At 45.8% G+C, this 20621-nt stretch overlaps 1 pseudogene; it reads left to right on the plus strand.

The window, feature by feature from the left end:
* LOC128058070 (serine/threonine-protein phosphatase 4 regulatory subunit 1-like) overlaps positions 1 to 19227 on the plus strand; it is a 64677-nt pseudogene extending 45450 nt beyond the window's left edge.
* The last annotated feature ends 1394 nt before the right edge of the window (positions 19228 to 20621 follow it).

Here is a 20621-nt window from a genome sequence, read left to right on the forward strand (position 1 = left end):
TCCCTCCCTGCCCTGGTCCCTTTACAGGTGCCTTTCCTGTCTCACCTCCATCACCTCCCTTGGGTCTGATTGCTGCTCTAACCATTGGTCATGCATGTGAATCACGGGGAAGGTGAAAGAGGAGGTATTTTTGATAAAGTCCCTGGTGATTCTTGCCACAGCAGGGTGGAGAACCATGTCACCCTTTGGCTGGGAGGCGTTTCAGGGCCTCGAGGCTTTCTGCTCTTGCATACCGCCTCTCTCCCCCACTTCCCTGCTCATTACTACCCACTTCCTTCCAGAGGCTTCCCTGCCTGGGGGGACCCTGCTCACAGTTCACACCCAGCTTGCAGGTGCGTTTGCTTTTTCCCTGTCTGGACTCACCTGCTGCTGTGTCAGAATTAGTTTCTCCCTTCTTAGCATTCTATTCAGGATATGCCCCTCACACTTGTGTGTCCCTCTCACGCCTCTTTACAGTGTTACTGATGGGGGACCTTCACCTAGTCATGTTGGTCTGTTTCTCCACTGCCCGCCGAGCACCAGGGCCCCAGAGAACTATGCTGAGTAAGCACTTGCCACTTTTATGTGACAGGGTGTAATACCTGTATGGTTTGAATTAACCTCAAAAAGTATCATCTTTAAGTTGATTTTTAAATTTAAGTTTAGAAGCTCATTTTGTTCTATTTAAACTGTAGCCATTCAACATAATTCTGAAATAATTTTTAGTGGGCTGTTGCCACGAACACACAACGTTATCTCCTATAGCAGACAGGAAAAGAGCAGTGACCAACATACTAATCCTTCTGTAAGTGGATATTTCCACAATCATATGTTTCTATTTGTGAAGCATTTTGGCTAATTATTTTACCTAAGGATATTAAAAACAAAGTCTTATTTTTAAAGGGTAAATTTAAAAAGAGGTCATAATCATGACCGCCATACAGATATAAGACGAACACAGGTCAGAGCATTTATTGAATGCATCGATTAGTGAAGGAACCAGTAAGATCCAGCAACTAGCTTAACTGAAGTGCCATATATTCACAGTCACACTGAGGAGGACCGATGTGAGGTTGTAAATTGACTCACCACCATCCACATCCAGGGTGATGATAACCTATTGCGTTCCATTGCTCCCAGCTTGCCTTCTATGGCTCCCAGCTTGCCTTCTATGAGCAGGAACAGTTTGCATTACTGTCAGGTTTTAACAGTCTGCTCTCTATGACTAAAAGGGAGACTGTGCTCAGACATTTAAAAAAAAAAAATCTGCCTGCAATGGAGGTAAACTCGGGTTTGATCCTTGGGTGGGGAAGATCCCCTGGAGAAGGGAATGGCAACCCACTCCAGTATTCTTGCCTGTAGAATTCCATGGACAGAGGAGCCATGGGGTTGCAAGGAGTCGGACATGACTGAGGGACTAACACTTTTCCTTATGACTAAAACATCCCCAAAGACCATCTTACCTTGGTCGGTGTGCTGCTTGGGGAATCCAGAATTTCAAAGTCATCCACAATTCTTCTCTACAATTCACATAACAGATACCAGTCATTCAGCCTTTGGGAGGTTTTCTGTATTTATCTTGTTGGATTTAACCCGGTCATTTGCTAGGATTAAGGGGTAAAGGAAGTTACCTCTCATTATTTCTGTTTGTTTCAGATGCTTCCTTTTGGACTCACATCTGGTTCCCTTTCCTGCACCCTTAACTTATGGCTCTGCCTCCACGGCATCACTGAGTGAGGCCCGCCCTTGCTCAGGATGGCTCGGAGCAGCACGGTTCTGTTTGCTTTGGTAGGTCCCGAAGTGTTTTGAGCTCTGCACGGACAGCGTGTTGGGGATGCGGAAAAGCCTGTGCTGAGTGCTTCCTGGCTGTGGCCCACGACATGTCCCCTGAGGTCTGCAGGGCCAGACTGTGGCCCCCTTTCATCACACTGATCAGTGACCCCTGCCGATGGGTGAGTGTGGCCACTCTGGGGCCTCAGCGTGCCCTCCGGACTTGTCTCTGTGTCCTGTGTCTTTTCAGTAATGGACCAGCTTATTTAGACTTTGTGAGGATTATTAGGGCACCTGAAATCTCAGAAGCCTGGAGCATTGGTCGCAAACAGATACTCCAGAAATGAAAATGAGGAGGAGAAAACTGTAACTGCCAAGTTACCTTTTCTGTTACAGTCATAAACATGCCCACAGTGATTAATAAGCACTGTTCACATGCTTTACAAAGTCTGGAATTATTTGATATGGACTTAATATTCTGGAAGCATACAAACTACATGATGGTACTACAGTTTTCCTGATTTTCTATTGAAAAATAGTTTATTTGAAACTCAAGGACTGCTTTTAGAAAGCAATACACCTGCTGAGACATGATTAGGTGGACAGCAAGTTGTCTGGTGGTCAGCCATCTGTCCCACCTGGAATCAAGTGAATCAGACCCCGTACCCACTGAGCCCTTCTCTCTGGTTGCAGGTGCTCCAGGCTGCCTTCCAGTCCCTGGGCCCCTTCATCTCCACCTTTGCCAACCCCTCCAGGGCTGGCCTTTATATTCAGGAAGATGGTACTTTGAACATCTGACCACTGGCTCTGGGTTTGGACTCGGACATCAGCCTGGGCTACCGGGTGCAGGCGGCTGTGGGGACTCAGCCTCCGCCTGGTGAGTTTCAGCCGGATAATTATCAGGGTCTCCGCTTCACCTCAAGCGTCCACCTAAAATTCTAGCAATTATCTCGTCTGGAGTTTTAGTAACAGTGACCTTCTGGGCAAGATGGAATATTAGAGCTTTAATTATGTAAAGAAGCAAAAAGTAATTGCAATAATGATTTTGAAACATGACTACTGGGTTATAAATAATGAAGCTACTGTCTCCTAAATTTAGATAAAATATTCATTGAGAGTAGTGATTAAATAACCTATAAAGAAAATTTTCTTTTACCATTTGATGAATGAAGTTCTTTGGACAATTCACACAGGGAAAATGTGAAGTCTCCCAAATAGATTTTTGTGCCATAGGATTTTACATGCACATGAAGGTGACGTTCCTGACCCACTGTTTGTTGGCCCTACACTGTATTTCTTGTATGTTCTAGTGATTGATCTTGGGTTTTGTTTTTTTTTTGTCTTCCCTCTGAAGATGACGGGTACACCCTAAGCAGATCATTCGAGATGGTTCACAAGCATCTCTCCAGTGTTAATGTTACTCAGCAGTGTGAGAGGAGGTAATTCACATCTCAGGTGGTATGGATGCTCTATAAGGGTGGTGGATCCTTCCCTCCACCTTTCTTCACCAAAATTCACTTGAGTTCTTGTTGAAGGTCAGACCTGGGGCACCACATCTTCCTCATCAAGACTTTCCAACTGGCTCGCGAGTAGCCAGGTCTTACCAGGTCCAGCACCTTTTATTTTCTAACGCCTGCCCCCTGGTGGAGGGACTGATGAGCAGTACGTGCAAGAAGTTTTGCCATGCCAAGGGGTGCCAGCGCACTGAAGCCAGGGCTCATGCACCACTTGGGCATGGTGGAGGGATTGGCTGCACCTTCCTGTGCCTTTTTCAGTGCACAAAGTACCCCCCAGCGGATCCGAGGGTACTGACTGGGCCTGTCGTCCCCTGTGAGGTTAGTATCTTCTGGCCCCAGGAGACCTGAGAGGTTGGGTCTCCAGGTAGACGGGAGAACTGGCTTGCGAGAACGTGGGCCTCACCTTTTCCCATTTTCCTTCCTGTCTGTTGTTGTTGTTTATTGTTCAGTTGCTCAGTTGTGTCCAATTCTTTCGACCTCATGGACTGCAGCGCACCAATCTTCCCTGTCCCTCACTATCTCCTGGAGCTTGCTTAAACTCATGTCCGTTAAGTCGATGATGCCATCCAACCATCTCATCCTCTGTCACCCCCTTCTCCTCATGCCCTCAATCTCCAGTCTGTTGTACGGCGCTAAAAACTTGCTTCCCTCAATTTAACCTAGTTCAGCACAGCCAGGCCAGACAGAGCCAGCTCTGCCCAGAGAACTCTGGGCACTCTGTCTGTGCCCATCCACAGACACCAGCACCTTCCCACGTGTCAGTAGCTCCTCTGGTGGCCTGGTGGAGAACTCTGTCTTGGCTGGAGCCGAGCTGACCAGGCTTCCCCCAGAGGCCATGAAGCTCTCCAGTGTTAAGGACCTCCCCATCCATGGCCATCCTCGACCAGATTCCTGGCCCCACACAGAGTGTCCTGAGGATGCTTTCAATCATTTCCTTTATTGGCGAACTCCTCTCCCTGACACAAGCAAGGACTTAGAGCTGCTGCTGAGTGAGGCTGGCCACGGGAGGAAGGTGGGATTTCACCTGGGGCCATGCACAGGGGCTATGTGGCCAGGAGCAGGATCCAGAGAGTTCTGGATAGCTTGCAAGAGCACATGATGGACGATCCAGGCATTCAAGATAACTGTTGTCTGTTGTGATGAGAGAAAACAGCATCTTTCTCTGTATGTGCGCTCCCTTGTGTCCCCCGCCTCCCCGGGGGGGTGTGCAGGGGGAGCCTGGCTCAGTCTTTCCCCACTGCCGTCACCCCGGGGATCCCACTGAGCAGGTCCCAGCAGGGGTTTCACCTCCTTGCTTTTCAGCCATGCGTGCATAACTGGAGCCGGCTTTCAGGTAAAATCGAGCAGTTCTCAGGCACATCCTAAGCAGTGGAAATTTCATTAGCTCCTTGGACCCGGTTCTGTCACTTCCTGTGTGACAATGCCCTTTCTACTTATGAACAGCTAAGGACAGTGCTCCTTTCAGAGCCTGTTAACTCAGCCCTCACCTAAAGCTGAAGATGTTTGCCTTTGTGCAGCCAGGAAAAGTACAACTTCTTCTCTGGGGTATTTTTCATGCTGTGACTAGTGTTCCCACAGAGTGTCTGATCTGGGAGCCAGGCCCTGCGGTCCATATCCATCATCACGCCTCTTCTTTCTCTAAACACGGCTAGATTTGTATTCTTCCCTGAGTTGGGGAAACTGGAAAAAAAAAAAACAACACTTGCTGCTGTTGCCAGGCAAAGATTTGTGAAGCCTTTCGGGAAAGGAAATGTGAAAATCCAGTTAGCCCTGTGATTATTCTGTGTCTTTAAATTCATAAAGGAAATTAACTCAGCGTTTGCTGAAGGATCAAGCACATGTAACATATCGCTCCTAATAGTTATAGACAAAGGTCTGTTTTTTGGAAAATGCATTTCTAAAGCTGAGTTATTCAGTGCCTGGACCTGGACTGGGTGCTGAGGCGTTGATGACAAACAGAAACACGAGGCCCTTATGGCCTGGTTGAGGGGATTGTGGAAACAATCCCCTGCATAGGGAGTGTCAGGGGCCGGGGCAGGGGTGGGTGCACAGGCCAGGAAGCCATCCCTCCTGGAGGCAGAGGAAAGGTCTGGGAGAAGACCTGGCAGAGCAGCTGACATGTGAGGCGGGCTTTAGGCAATGGCCAGGACTCTATCATCTTGAGAAGTCAGGGATGAGTTCAGAGGTTTCCTCCAGTTTCCCCAAAGCATTTCTGAAATCCTGCATGCAGATGCGGACTTAATCTCTTTGTGAGAAAGGACCCACAACTTTCATCAGTGCTCAAAGGGATCTGGGACCCTCAAAGATTCAGAAAGAAACCCCACATTGGGGATTTGTGCCCTAGCCATGGCAGGGTGTGGTCTTTGCAAGCTCCAAATATTTCAGTGACTCTCTTGGATTTGACTGGGGGGAAACAGGATGCAGGGAGTGCTGTGTGTGTGGAGCCGGGGCCTTGGAAACATGAGTTGGTTTTTATAGAAAGGCATATGAAATATGTCATCTTCACTGTTAGGAGAGCCTCAGGTTGTCAAGTCGTGGACAGAAAGAGCGAGTAGCCCTGGGGGCTCAGGAGTGAGGTCTTCACTCATCCATGAAGATCGCCTCAGCTCTTGCATGTGCCTGTGTGTGTGGCAGGGCCAGTAGCTGTCCACTTTATAAATGGGGGACCCCTGCCCACTGTGCTTCTGGGCCTCCCGGACAGCAGTGTTCAGGACACTGTGTTATCTTTCTGTGAAAGATGATGAAGTTAAACTCTGATTTTCCCAATTGAGGCTTTTCGGCTTCAGGTTTGATGCTCTGTGCACGGCTGGTGTTTAGCTGGACTAAAGTTAATGTCTGTAAACCTCAGCATCTCGGCAAGAGCTCGTGCGGGGGCCAGGGGGCAGGGTGGGGGTGCTGTGCTTGTGCAGCGCATTTGCATCCAGCCTGTCTTATTGTAAAGCCAAATCCAGTTATTAAAATTCTCAAAACTTCTCTTCCCGCAGCTCAAGTTCAGGGATTATCAGCTACACGGAGAGCTGCCCAGCTTAACTCTGTGAACAAGGTCCAGCACCAGCCAAGAGAAGGGCCAAGTGAAGTGTCCATGCCAGGTCCCATCCCTGCCCCTGACAGCCAGGGCCCCCGGCTGACCCCACCACCGTGGGGCGAGCTCTCTGCAGCCAGGATATTAGCAAGCACGGTAAGTCTCTGCCCTGTCCCTCTGTCACCGAGGATGTGACAGAAATCACAAAGCTGCATTTTCTTTTATTAATATATCCTGGCAGAGATGATAAATGGCAAATTTAATTTTATTCTTAAGGTCATGTGTTGGATAACTAGACAACCAATCAATGGGGTGATTGATAACACTGACTCTCCTCCACGAAACAGAGGTGGGAGACCAAAAAGCGCCTTCCCCCCATCCCCAGAGATGACGAGACCTGCTTCTTTCGGGGGAATTAAATGTCTAAAGGCTCCATCTCACCGCTGACCGACATTCACATCTTTCAGTGATGAGAGGAAGTGAGTTCATGCAACTCCTGGAATGTAAAGTTGACAGAGGCCTTCAAGCTGTGTGTCACCTCCAGCCTGTCCTGCGGGCCTCCTCTCACACCTGGCTGCTCAGGATGGAGTGGTGGTGCTGTTTCTTGGAGGAGAGATTTTGAAAAGCCAGTAGCTCATCACTTTTTCTCCTCTAGTCTGGAGCCAGCCCAAGTGAGAATTGGACTCCACGTCTAGGGCAAGGAGGAAGCCCAGCACTTCTTTCTTTAAAAAAAAAAAAAAAAAATTATTGGACTGTAGTTGCTGTGGGCTTCCCTGGTAGCTCAGATGGTAAAGAATCTGCCTGCAATGTAGGAGACCCAGGTTCGATTCCTGGGTTGTGAAGATCCCCTGGAGAAGGCAACCTACTCCAGTATTCTTGCCTAGAGAATTCCATGGACAGAGGAGTCTGGTGGGCTGCAGTCCATGGGGGTCACAAAGAGTCAGACATGAGTGAGCAGCTAACATAGTTGATGTGCAGTGTGTTAGTTTCAGATGTACAGCAAAGTGAATCAGTTTCGCATATCCACGTATCCACTAGTTTTTAGACGCTTTTCCCATGTAGGTCATTAGAGAGCACTGAGTCGAGTTCCCCGTGTTACACAGCAGATCGTTATTAGCTATCTATCGCGGTGTGTCTGTATCAACCGCAGACTCCCAGTTTACCCATCCCCCTGCCTTGTCTCCTGGCAGCCATATGTTTGTTTTCTACATCCATGACTTCACTTCTGTTTTGTAAAGAGGTTCATTTGTACCTTTTTGTTTAATTTCTACACGTAAGCGATATCATATGATTTGGCGTTTATTTCTCACCTTAAGTTTCTCCAACTTTCCAGCTTGCTGTGGTTAGAGGCTCTGATGCCTTCCTAATTCCTACTAAGCTTGCACGCAGACCCCCTGGAGCTGGGGTCCTTCCCAGGTAATGGTAAGCCTATCGAATTAAAATCAGTGAGGAGTCTGTGCTCATAAAGTCATGGTGTGTTGGCACTCTTTCATTTTTGTGTGCTGTGATGGGCAGTCTTCAAAATTGTGGTCTCCAGGGCCAGAGTACCAATTGTTTGTCCATTCTCACAGTTTATATTTTGGTTTTCATGATTAAACCAACTTATCACCTCCCTTTACCCCCATTGGTTCACTCCAGTAAAGCAAAACAAAAGACGAATGAAAACGGTCCAAATCCTAAATGTTTAAGAGTTCGTTAAGGTTGCCTTTGACTAGTAAGGGATGAGATGATATCCTATTTTGCTGATTTGTTTAAAAAAATAGGCAAGAAAGCTCACATTGTTACCCTTTTTGCCTGGAGTATAAAAACCATCTGTGTGAAGTGGAAAGGTGTGGTCATGTTTACCTTGGTGGGAGACGTGGTACTCTTTGGGCTTCTTTGTCATACATGGACACAAAAACAGAAAAGAAAGAACAGGTGCTTCCAAGCTGGTGCTCTTGAGTGATGGATGTTGAAGGGTCTACATAGTTGGGCTTTTGGTTTATCGTGAGGTATGTCAGACAGCTTGAACTTGACTCTTAGTTTCCTAAGGGATCAGTCAGGATGCTTCTAGTTGCAAAATAAGAAAAAACAAACAAACAAAAAAACCTCAAAGAGCTTAAGCAATGAGGCAGAAGAGGTGGTGAAGCTGGGAGACTGGTCCCCTCAGCCCTTGTGTTGACCCTGGTCCAGCTCCCAGTCTACCATCTTTGTGTGCCGACTCAATCCAGAGCTGTCCGGGGGAAAGAGGGTCTTGTTCTTCCCACTTGTCTCTTTTGACTGCCTGGTGATTTTCTGGGGAAATGACCTCCCAGCTCCTTCTGGGGTTGCCTTGACTTGGGGTGGTTTACTTAAACCTTAACTTGGCTCCGGGAATAAGTTCTGTATGTAATGATGGCACTGAAGACTTGGGAATAAAATTAATTCCTGGAGGAAGAGAAATGATCTATTATTTATTAATCTCTGTGAATTTATTAACTTGGAGAAATTGAGGTCTTAGGTTATCACATCAAAATATTTCTGTTTTATCATGTCCCTCTATTAAAATGAGCGGTACATTTCAGTGAAAACCTTGGGAATTGAAGGTTCTGGTAGCATGCCTCAGAGCAAGCGAAGCATCTATTGGTGTATTAATCGACTTTCCTGGATCATATATTGAGCTGATTTGTCAGAATCCATTAAGCTAGTCGACAGTATGACATTTCAAGTGCAAGTAGGAAAATCCATGTTATGGTTGAAGGAGAAGGTCAGGTCCATCTCAGTTAATCAATGATCAGAGACCAATATGTCACCGCTGGACGGTCCTGCTCATTTTAATTGTTAACCTAATGTAAAGGTTCATCAGCAAACATTAGAGGTATTTGTACATGTGAAAATTGAGAACAGTTTCCTAAGTAAATACTCTTTTTATCAGCCGTGTCTTTTCACTCAGATTAAATGGGTCCTCCCCTTCCCTGTCCACCCTCTCTCTCTGGAGTCCAGCCAGGAGGCCCTCTCCCATTCCTGAGAAACGCTGGGGGTACTGATCACCATTTCCAAACCTTGCTCTGCCTTCTGGAGTGGTCTATGCTTTAAACATGTGACCGTTTGTCAGTTAACCATACCGGGGATCCTGGGGCTTAAAGAAGGGTAAGTGCAGACTCAGGTTGTTGGTACCCACCAATGGGAGCCTGTCTTTTGTAAGAGACTCAAGCAGCCTTGAATGTAAGATGCACCTGCAGTGAGTGACCTGTGCGATATCAAATATAAGCTTGCAAATGTATTTTTTTGCATCTAGAGAAATGCCACTGACTTCAGGGGGAGCTCTGGCCTTGGTTTGCAGAAGTCATTTCTGGCCTTGAAAGAGGGTTCTTTGAAGGGGGAGCAGTAGGACAGCTTCCTCCTTTGGACTGTGTTGCTAACCTGCCCACTCTATTCTGCAGGGTCCAGGCAGACCTGGCAATGGGGTGAGGGGCCTCCAGTCCCTTCGAAGAGAATAAATCTAAATTACAGGTTTGTTCCTTGACAAGAAAAGCAACTCAAAATTTTACATTATCTGGAAGTTAAATTTAAGAATGGCTGTTGGAGCCAAATGTTTTTCTTCCATCAATATTGATGACATATCTTTGTTCATAATCTCTGTTGCTAATATTTCCTCTCCAACTGAAAAAAAGTAAATTCTCAAGTAGTATTTAAAGTATTCCAAACAATCTAGAATGGTATCTTAATAAAACAAAATGAAGTATGAGAAAAGAATTTGACGCATATACATTAATGTTTAATGTCTATTTATGCAAACCATTTAAGTCCTTTTTTTTTTGGTCTGAAAACTTTTTGACAACGTCCTTTGCTGAACCATGTTTGGTTTTGTTCTATCTCATGGCTTGTTTCTTGTGGTATGGAAGTTCTCTTAAAGGTTTTTAATCACTGAATCCCATTGTCCAGAGAAAAGGTTAGTAGGTAATGTCTTAAGAAGGCAGCGTTTCGTCCACTGGAAAAAGGTGGTAGTGAGCAGAGTGAGGGCCTCACGCCGTAGAGGCTGGGACAGTTACAGGAGAAGAGGAGAGGGTTTGCATTCTCCAGAGCTGCCTGGGCCAGTCTAACCAGATGAGGATGCTCTAGACTGTCCTCTGTGACATGGTGTTGGACCAGTTTGGAAACGACCCTGCTTTAACTTGCTTCCAGGTTGAAAACTCACCCCCCTGCAAAACCAGAAGTCGGTCCAGGCCTCTCGTCCCTCTTACGTCTCTGCTTGGCTGTGTTCACATTTAAGTTCCAACCACCTTGTCTTTCATGAGTATTTTCTCCCTCTCTCCTGCAAGCATGATGGTTTCCTTTCTCTCCCATTTCCCAGGACATAAAACCGCAGCCCCTGCTAGATCAGTATGTGTCCATGACCGACCTAGCTCGAGCGCAGACCGTCAATACCAACATAGCCAAACACTGCGCCTGCAGCCTCCCTGGGGGTGGCGCTCACCCTCGGCCGGCAGAATTGGCACTGCCTGAAAGATACATACAAGACGCTGGCCTCCGACATGCAGGTAAAAGGAGCCTTTGCAGAGGCTGGGACAGAACAGCTAATTAGGAGACAGGGAAGCTGCGGCCAGGCCCACTGACCTGTGGCCGAAGTTGACATGTTTACTGGCCTCTGATGAAAAGGCCAGCACCTGGCAGTATCAGTTTTGCTTCAGAAATGCCACCTACGCTCTTGATAATGCTGAGTTCTGCTTGCCTTCTGCGGTCCACCCAGTGGAAAGTCCAGTGCACCCTGGCCTTCTTCCATGAGCTTGCTGTGATCCTCAAGGATCAGTTAACAGCAGCCCACCTGCTACCCGTCTTCAATGGATTTCTAAAGGACCTGGATGAAGTATGAATAGGAGTCCTCAAACACCTGTATGACTTTCTAAAGGTAGGGAGAAGGGTTAAAACAAAAAACAAACGTCCCCTCTTCAATACAATTTTTTTAAACCCTGGGTATGTATAGATTCGGTTAAAAAAACAACAAAAAAAAGCAGCTGTCTGGGTTTCTTCAGTTGAAACGTATCATCCACAGTGTTAAAGTGGGCATTCTTTCAGTGATGGGTAAATATTTTTCTGTCGTTCCTCCTAATCTCCCTGTCCCTTAGAGTTCTAATGCCATGGAGAATTACACTCCGGGAAAGGAGAAGCTGGGCTGCCGGGTGGCGTGTGCCTTGCGCGGGGTCATCTAAGGGAAGAGCCCGGCTGAAATCCAATCTCAGTTCTGCATGAAGAGCTTGCAAGATGGTGCTGATTGCCTCCCTGCCTTTTTATTTCTCCCCTCCTAAAGGAACGATGAGTGTAAAACTGAGAGTTTAAAAATGACCTCAAGAAACTAATTAGTCGCATCCAGACGACCGGGAGCTGCCCTTGACAGAGCTGGGTGCCTGCTGCTTGGCTGGTGTGGGCACAGAGCTTGCGAGCAGCGCCTCCTCCCCGGGAAGCAGCGTGGCATTATCTCCCGAGCACACACAGGCCTGGGTTTTTTTGTTGTTGTTGTTTTTTTTTTTTCAGGCAGGAAATTGTGAAAGATGGAAGAGTGGAGGGCGTGTAGAAATGCACAGCACATACACGAAACAGGGGGGAAAGGGTGGAAGCAGTCAGGGAGGCACTGTCCGTGTGTTCACAGCAGAGCTAATTCACAGCCACTCTGGGTAATGGAGACACAGGTGTCAGGGAAACATACGGCTATGGCCAGGGACAGATGAATAACCTGAAGTTTATCAGAAAACAGAGTATTGGGGGGCATTCTGGAGGATTATATATTCTTATTTATATGTAAATTTTAAAACACTAGTTGCTTCATGGAGACAAGAGGAGAGAATATCTTTATCAGCTTCAAGAATTGTAGTGACCGATAACAGCAGGAATTGGAGGTTTTGACATGAATTAGCAGAGTAAGTAAAACCTGTTCGGGGATATGAGAAGGCAAATTAGATGGAATAATTCTTAATTTCCCTACCTTATAATTGATTTCTAAAGTAGCAGTAAGAGTCTTCTTCTGGATAAAGAGATTATATTTTTATTAAGGGATAAACTGAATTCCAAAGCTCTAAGTTACAAATACCACAGTCTCTGGGGAGACATTCATTTTCAGAGGCAGACAGGGCGAGAGTCACTTTGGAATTAGAGTGTTCTGCTGTTCTATAAGGCAATTTATTCGAACCAAATAAAAGATGAATCACCCGCTCTTCAATATTCTCCTATTAATCGGAGCAGTTTTTGCCAAAGCTTTCTTGAACATTCTGAGTGTAACCCTCTGTTTAAGGACACAGCGTGGTTTATACACTTCAGCTCCTAAAGAAAATTATGCTACAGTGAGAGAGATGAGAAAGTCTAACCCAGATGAGGTGATTATTGAATAAAAACGTCCCCCAAGGTGGCTCAGAGCTGCACATCATTTTGTGTGTGACGGAGTTATTTAACTCCATTGTGTACCGGCAAGAAGAATGGTCAAGGTTTTAGTGATTGCAGAAGAGTGAGATCGTCCCCTTAAATAATTCCCCTTTCTGGGGTGTAGAATGTGCTTTCCGCAGTATTGAGTAGATTTGTTTGTGGTGGTGGTGTTTAGGTGTTAGTTTTCACCTCAAGATTTATTTCTGTAATCTCTTGTTTTCATTTTTCTTGCCCTCAACTAGAAATCTCTCAAATAATTGTCTTCCCTGTAGAAATCCATCAGGATTTTGCAGCTCTTCGGGATAAGATTTGGCCGATGCCAGGGGCAAACGAAAAGATTTTCTCTTTGCTGTGATCCTTAATCATTATGCTTAATTTGAGAGATTGAGGTTTCAGTCATTATGCCTTGTCCCCGGCGCATATTCTGAGAAAAACAGGCCCACGTTTTTTTTCCGTGAAGGCATCGCGCCCTCTAGCGGCCGATGCGAGAACTCGGCGCGGTCCGCCTTGGGCTGGGCTGAACCGTCTTTCCCGAGTGGGGGGCGCCGATGGCGATGCAAGGACCGAGACCCCGGGTGGGGTTGGGGCCGGAGGCCGGCAGGAACCGGGAACGGGGGGCTGGAGACCAACGACGGAGTCGGGACGGGGGACCGGCTGATCCACCTCCCGGGGCCGGGGACCGAGGCCGGGCATGGTGTGGACCCGGTGCTGGTGCCGATGCCGGCTGCGAGGACCCTTTTCCCGGGCCGGGCCGGGCCGGGCCAAGCCGACTAGCCTCGCCCGACGGCGTTATCGCCAACATCTGTGCGGTGGTTATTGAAGCCGAAGCCCACCGATATAAATTCTGTGTTCCGTGCCCACGATACTGGTATCATTTTTCTGAAAACAGTGCTTTTTTTTTTTATGAAAGTATTCATCGGCACCCCTGGCTTCTGGTTCTAACTTCCACGCAATCACTCTTTCGTTTCCTTTCCTTTGCCAGGGTGGAAATTATGCCGTTTGTTTCTGTTCCCTTCTCCCCTTCCCCACTTGGAGAGAGCTCTCTGGCGGTGGCTTGCTCCCACCGGCGGGTGATGGATTTTCCCGGGAGCGCGGAGCCCGGCTCGGTTCTCCCCAAGCGGACCTCGTGCGAGCGCGCGAGCCGAGCCGAGAGCCCAGGCAGTTAGTCTGCAGCGTCGGGGGCTGCGGCGACCGGGAAACCTCGTTTGTTTTCTCCTTGATCTGCGGATCTTTGGGAACTTCAGCGTCCTGGCTATTTTTATGTTATCTGATTTGTAAAAGTTTTATGTGTGTTCGAACTGGTAACCTAAAGTTGAAAGATTAAAGCCCTTATTCATAAATTTCTCAACCTCTGTTTTACAAAGTCTAACTTATTTTCTTTTGGTTTGATTTGTGTGCGTGAGAGAGATGAAGAATTAAGATTTCTTTGTTTTTCTTCACTTTTCTTTGCGTAGCCATTTTCCCTCAGCTTCCGTTGATCTCACGGCCGGCTATTTTCATCTGTAAGATGAAATGAGAGTAAGGAAAGATAAAAAATGTTTTTCACATTTCATAATTTATTTTCTTTCGGACAGTTGATACTGATTTTGGAACTCCATAATCCCAATGATGTTTATGATTATTTAATGCATATTGCCTTAAAGTTGTGTGCAGATAAAGTTTCTGAGGTTCAGTGAATCTCTTTCAAATTAGTCAGGAATCATGGCCTTTTCTGTTTATGATTTTTAGAAAAAGGAATATGTTTCTTCCATTTTAACTCCTGTATTTTATCTGGGCTTAATTTGTCCATTTACTCTTGAAAGCAGCTTTTATTTTGAGATTAGAAACTATTATAGTTTTATTAATATAAAGTTAGCTCTTTAACTGTGTGCCTGAGTATGAAAATTGTAGGTAAATTACTTTATGTATCACACCCTTTAAACAGTGGCTTAGTGTTTTCTTTTAAACATAGATTGGGTTGATTCTCTAGCACGGTTTTATAAAAAAGAGTAGTTAGTAAGCAGACTCCAGTGAAGAAAAGATGATCCTGTTTTATGTGAGCTTATATCAGCTGAACACTGAGGAAAAAAAACCAAAAACGCACTTGAAAATATCGATTTACTAAGGTACTCTGATGGTGTTAAAATGTTATAAAAATGACATGTTCTGAAAGGTAATGATTTAGTTAGCAAGGGGACATTTTCTCAGATTTGGAATCTTAAGATTAATAACGTATTTTTCTAATGCCATTCCCTTTTTAAAATTCTGTTTTTTATGAAGGGTTTTGTGTGTGTGTGTATGTGTGTGTGTGTAATGCCATATATTTAAACATCTTTTTTCCTCTGTGTTCTAATGATCACTGTGACAAAAATTACTTTCTCCCGTGCTTATAAATTCATTTTAAAAGTGGAGTGCATAAAAACGTCTCGTTTCCATGTAGAGTAGTATTCATAATTCAAATAGATGGCAGCATTTTAAATTTGCTTTTCTAATATTTTTCACAGGTTGTGGCAATTCTGCAGAAGTTCTGTTCAAACAGTGAAAGTGCACCGGGGTTCAGCTTAATCATGAACTCATCCTACGGTTCCGGCACTGTTCTAAGTGGGTCGGAAGGCAAGCATTTGCTTTCATTTGTCAGGTTAGCAGGGGCCCCAGGGGGGCATCCAGCACGAGCATACGTTTCCTGTGTGACGTCAACGCACAGCACCAGGCAAAGGATCCCAGCCCTGGAGGACTAGCCAGCAGCTTGGGGGTCAGGGAACCAGGCCCCCTCACATCACAGCCTGGTCAGGCAAAGAACCTGCCCAGGGTCCCCCAGCCATTCTGTGCAGTCCTCTGTGGATAGTAGCCGGGCACCTGCTGTGTGCCAGGCGTGCTGATGCCGTAGCAGGGTGGGAAACACCTCCTGCTCTCCCAGCACCTGCTATCCAGTGCGTGGGGTCTCGGCTCAGACCCTGCTACGGTCATGCCCAGTCTTACTTCCTGGGAAAGTGGGGGATAGGGGCAGTGAGGAACAGAGCAGTAGGGCAGAGACTGCTTCATCTCTTTAAGGTGAAGTTCAGGTCCCCAGGGAACCCTCTCTAACTGTTGCCCAGTCATGTCATATTCTTTGCGACCCGGTGGACTGTAGCCCACCAGGCTCCTCTGTCCATGGAATTCTCCAGGCAAGAATACTGGAGTGGGTTCCCATTGCCTCCTCCAGAGGATATTTCTGACCCAGGGATGGAACCCTCATCTCTTGCATCTCCTGCGCTGGCAGGCAGCTTCTTTACCACTGCACCACGTGGGAAGCCCACCCTGTCTACACGGCATCTTAGAAATGAGGGCGTGATTTGTGTTTGGCTGGGGACGATGGCTGCCACTTTTGATCGCCTGTGTGTGCCAGGCCTCTCATCCTACGTCTAATGCCAACGCATCTGATGCTGACAGGAGGGTCCCCCAGGTGTGGAGCTCCGTGTGCCCATATACCTCCAGTTTGTTTTTAGTTGGAGGAATTGAAGCCCAGAAAGGTTAAGTAACATGCTCAGGATCACATAGGAAGTATAAAACCATGATTTTTTGTTTGTTTGTTTGTATGTTTGTTTGTTTTCTGCTAAAGTGCTATTTTAACAGTTTTAACTTTTCCTCATGCACTTATCCTGTACACAGAGGGAGCGAGAGGAGCATAGTGAACTCCGTGTGCCTGTCACCCAGCTTTGTCAACAGTGTAGTAAAAGCTGGGATTGGCTTCCACCTGACCCTGGCCCCAGACCCCCCTTTCTGTCTCTGGGAACCAGCCCCCCTTCCCCACTGAAGAACTCATGAGGGGCTGCCACAGGCCCACAGGGGTTATCACAGGGGAACCATGGCCTTTTACTTGTAGAAGGGCAAACATGGGATAGAGTTAGTGCCAAATTCACCAACCACAGGCCTGGCACTGCAAACTTTTATCAAGAAGATAAGATAAAAAGATAAAATCCTATTTTGTGAAGAAAGGGTAAATGAGAGACATTCGCTTTTATCTTAAAATTCTTTTTTTCTGAGATTTAGACAGTCCACAGTGAAATCAAGGGAAAAGGGAGCAACTAATTTTGTCTAAGAAAAATCAGTTTTCTTGTGTGTGCTTTCATTAAAGATTTAGAAAACCCTATAGTAACACAATCAGAAGGACAGGGGACTCAGCCAAGAGAACCTCCCAAGGGTCATGTGGATTATCATTTAAAGGTGGGGAAAGAGCATAACCTGCAGGTTAGCGGGGTCACCTTTGGAGTCAAAACCGGTTAGTCTGAAGTCCGAGTCTCCTGTCTCCCTGCCGAGTGGTCTTGGGCAAAGCCCCCTCTCTGCGTCTGCGCTGCCTCTCTGCCTTCTGTGAGATGGGGCTCCGGTGGCAGGGGCCTGCCTTCCGGCATGGTCCTGAGGCTTCGATGAGCAGATGCGCCCACGTTACCTGGCACAGTGCCAGGCACCTGGAAGGCACTTGTAGATGTCAGCTGCTATTGCTCCCCTGTAGGGGGAGGAACTTCAGGATTTAGAACCCATTTTTCTGGTTTAGAATCCCCACCTCGCTCATGCCTATGGATCAGGAACCTTTGGGTGTCACTGTCACAATGGACTCACCTGTAAAACTAGGCTCGCTCTAATTTCCACCACTGGCTGTGAGAATGAGTTGGGAGCATACACGTGAGACTCTTTGTAAGCAGAGCAGCGGTGAACGCTGGTGGTTATCACAGAAGCTGCATTTCTTACCTATGCACAGATGGCCGGGCGCTTTATTGGGGTCTGGGGTTTGACTGTCATGTGACAGGCGTGGCCCCTGTCCTCAGAGCCTGAGGCCTGGCAAGTGCCAGGCGTGAAGGTTGCTTACCCTTGCTTTGGTGCCATGCTAGACTCCACAAGGATGTCTGCATTCCCATTGCTGCTCCATTGTACAGATGAGGAAACTGAGGCCCAGAAAGGTAAAACCACTTACTCATGCCCACGAAGCCAGTAAGTGATCAGATTGGGTTTGTTCTGAACCCGGACCCATCTGACTCCAAAGCCTTTGCCTTCTCCACCAGATGTTATGGCGCTTGGACCCCAGTGCTTGGCAATGAATTATAAAGTGGTAACTGTGTTTCTAACCAAATTCAACAGTTGAGATTTTAAAATTCACACACATACTTCTCAGACCAAAAGATCCTGAAATTACTTCTTTGGAATCACAGAAGTGTATGTTTTTAGAAAAACTGTGCTGATCCCTACTGAAAAATGTCCACTTTTTGGCTGTGACTTTCTTTTCATCAGAGGCAGTAGTGAGCAAGGAGTGTATCCCCATGGACCAGTCTGTCAAACACATACTGCCCAGCCGTTTAAGCCTCATATCAGATCCTGTGCCACACGTGAGGGTTTTGCTTGCCAAAGCTTTGAGGCAGATACTATTGGAAAAGGGTACTGGGGCCAGTTTTCTGAGCTTACAGATTTTAAGTTTCATCAGACAGCAGCTACTTTTCCTCTTTCAGGAACTGTGGCGAATGGTGTGACATGGCATCCTTCAGATTCATTATACAAATTGATACATTATGTGTCATATCCCACTCTCTGCAACCCCATGGACTGTAGCCTGCCAGGTTCCTCCGTCCATGGGGCTCGCCAGGTGAGAATGCTAGAGTGGGTGGGTGTTTCCCACTCCAGGAAATCTTCCTGACCCAGGGGTCAAACCCAAACTTTCTGTGTCTCCTGCGTTGCAGGCAGATTCTTAACCTGCTGAGCCATCAGGGAAGCCCTACTTTATGCATAAAATGTTACTTATAAAATGGCTAGTAAAATTCGATAGCTATTTTATATTTAATAAACATATGCTAAAATACAAAACATTACGTAGTCTTCTGGAAATGAGAGAAACTTTTATGAGTTTTAAGCTCTGACATAGAGATTATGAAAGGAAGTCAATTTAAGCATTAACTATGATTGGGTTTTAATGGTATTAATTTTGTCATCAGTCAGAAATAGTTTATATCCCAACCTAGTCAATTATTTTAAGCCTGAACAGGGCCTAACATAAGATAGTTCAATTCTACACCAGGGGTACAGGCAAACGTCTTAAATCCTGCCCTGCATATACCCATCTTGCCTCTTCTCTCCCATCCTCTACCCTAGCTTGCCAGCAACCTGCCCCCCACGTCCTGTGTTCTGAGTTGCCGATTCTTTTGTATTGGAGGGAAGATAAGATAATATTAAAAGATTTTTAGTCATAGTTTTAGAAATACACCTACCTATTCTAAAAAGTTTGTGTTTACAAGGTAGGAGATACTCTTTCATTAAAGGAGTTTTATCACTTTAAAGGACTTTATGAAACATGGTTTATTGTCCTGAGAGGTGGTTTTAAAAAAGAAAAAACCCAGCCTAAACCAGCGTATGTTTTAGAACACAGTTCATGGCACCTGTGATTCAGTTTCGTGTCTTTTCTCTTTAGCATATTTTAGAAATGCCGATAACCCTCATCTTGGAGTTGTTGAAGAGACTGTCCTGGCTTTGCAGTCAGACCAGAACCACGATCTTACCTTTTTCGCTGCCCTAGAACCAAAGCGGGGGAATGTTACAGACCTCGGCATGCTGCAAGAACAGAACTAACCCATCTGTGATCACTGCAAGCCGGTTACTTCGAGCTTGGCATGTGCTGCTTACGTAACTTGAAGGGGAGCTGACGGTGTCATACCTGCCTGGGGAGGAAAAGTTTCTGAGACTTTGGTATTGTGTCCTCCAGGGACCCCTTTCCCATCTGCGGTCACAGGGACTGCTCCTGGGACAGGCACTAGCAGGCACTGTGCTTCTGTGCCCCTACATGCCAGATCAGGAAGTCTGTGCAAAGGTTGTAGAACCAGGTGGCTCCCTGAGTGTGGGAGCCTCCGTGACATCAGACTGTCTGGTAGCAGTTTGTTTTGTCTATTACTGACGATATTATTTGACCCCCAGTTACCCCCTCTCCAAAAATAAAGTACTTTACTAGAAGCTTTTACGTCTTCAATAGATTTGCGTATTTGGCTTCCGTCATGCTTTCCCATAAAATATAGTTTATGGTTTTATATTTTATTTTTAACTGAAATATTGTGCATATGTAAATAACTCTTGACGGGAAGAAAATATATTAATGTAAGATTAGTCTCCTATCAGTGAATAGAACAAATACATCATTTAAATTTATGTTCTACTTGGAGTTGCTGCAAATATAGCCCCATTTTTTTTACTTGTGAAAGATGTGATAGTTAAAGAAATCTACTAAAGCATGATTTATAGCACTCTTTCTAATATTGTACTTTTGTTATAAATTGTACTCTGACCTTTTTCTCAGGCACTCACGCCTCCCCTTCTTGCAGGAACCTTTTCCATAAAGAGATATATTGGCCTTTGATAGAGACATAAAGCAGAAAGATTTTCATTCTTATATGGCTATATTATCATTTGTATAAGAGATGGGAGGGAAGTTGATCACTGAGATACATGGATTTGAACTTTATATCTGATGCTTTAGAATCTTAAAAATAGGAAAGCACAGTTCTGATCAATCTATATAGTTGGCCACAAACACCAGTGATGTAGGGACTTAAGTTATGATACACTTCAAATCTGAGTACATAGGACTTAAGAGTTTGTGCTTTTAAAGTCTAGACCAAGAGAAAGATGCTCTAGAATTTAGAAGGTTTTTGATTAATTAATAACTCAAGGTTCTAGAAACATCTGATTGTATTTTGCATGCATGTATGCTGATGTTTTCTTTTTTCTATTTTTATCTTCTCAAAGGCCAACAGGAGGGGAGGAAGGAGCAGCCTGTTTGGGGTCCAAGAGCGGGCTGCAAAGGGCACATGAGTTATTTCCATTCTTCCCTGGGATTTTTTTCTTATCTTTCTTTTCTTTTTTATTAAATAAAATTTCTCGAGCTAATATTGAGTTTCCTGGTATACAGGATACTTTCCCTTCCCCCAAATTCCACTGGGCTGACTCTAAAAAGTAAGGAAGGAATCCATACC

This window comes from Budorcas taxicolor, chromosome 13, assembly GCF_023091745.1.
Source record: "Budorcas taxicolor isolate Tak-1 chromosome 13, Takin1.1, whole genome shotgun sequence".
In the NCBI taxonomy this organism is placed as follows: domain Eukaryota; kingdom Metazoa; phylum Chordata; class Mammalia; order Artiodactyla; family Bovidae; genus Budorcas; species Budorcas taxicolor.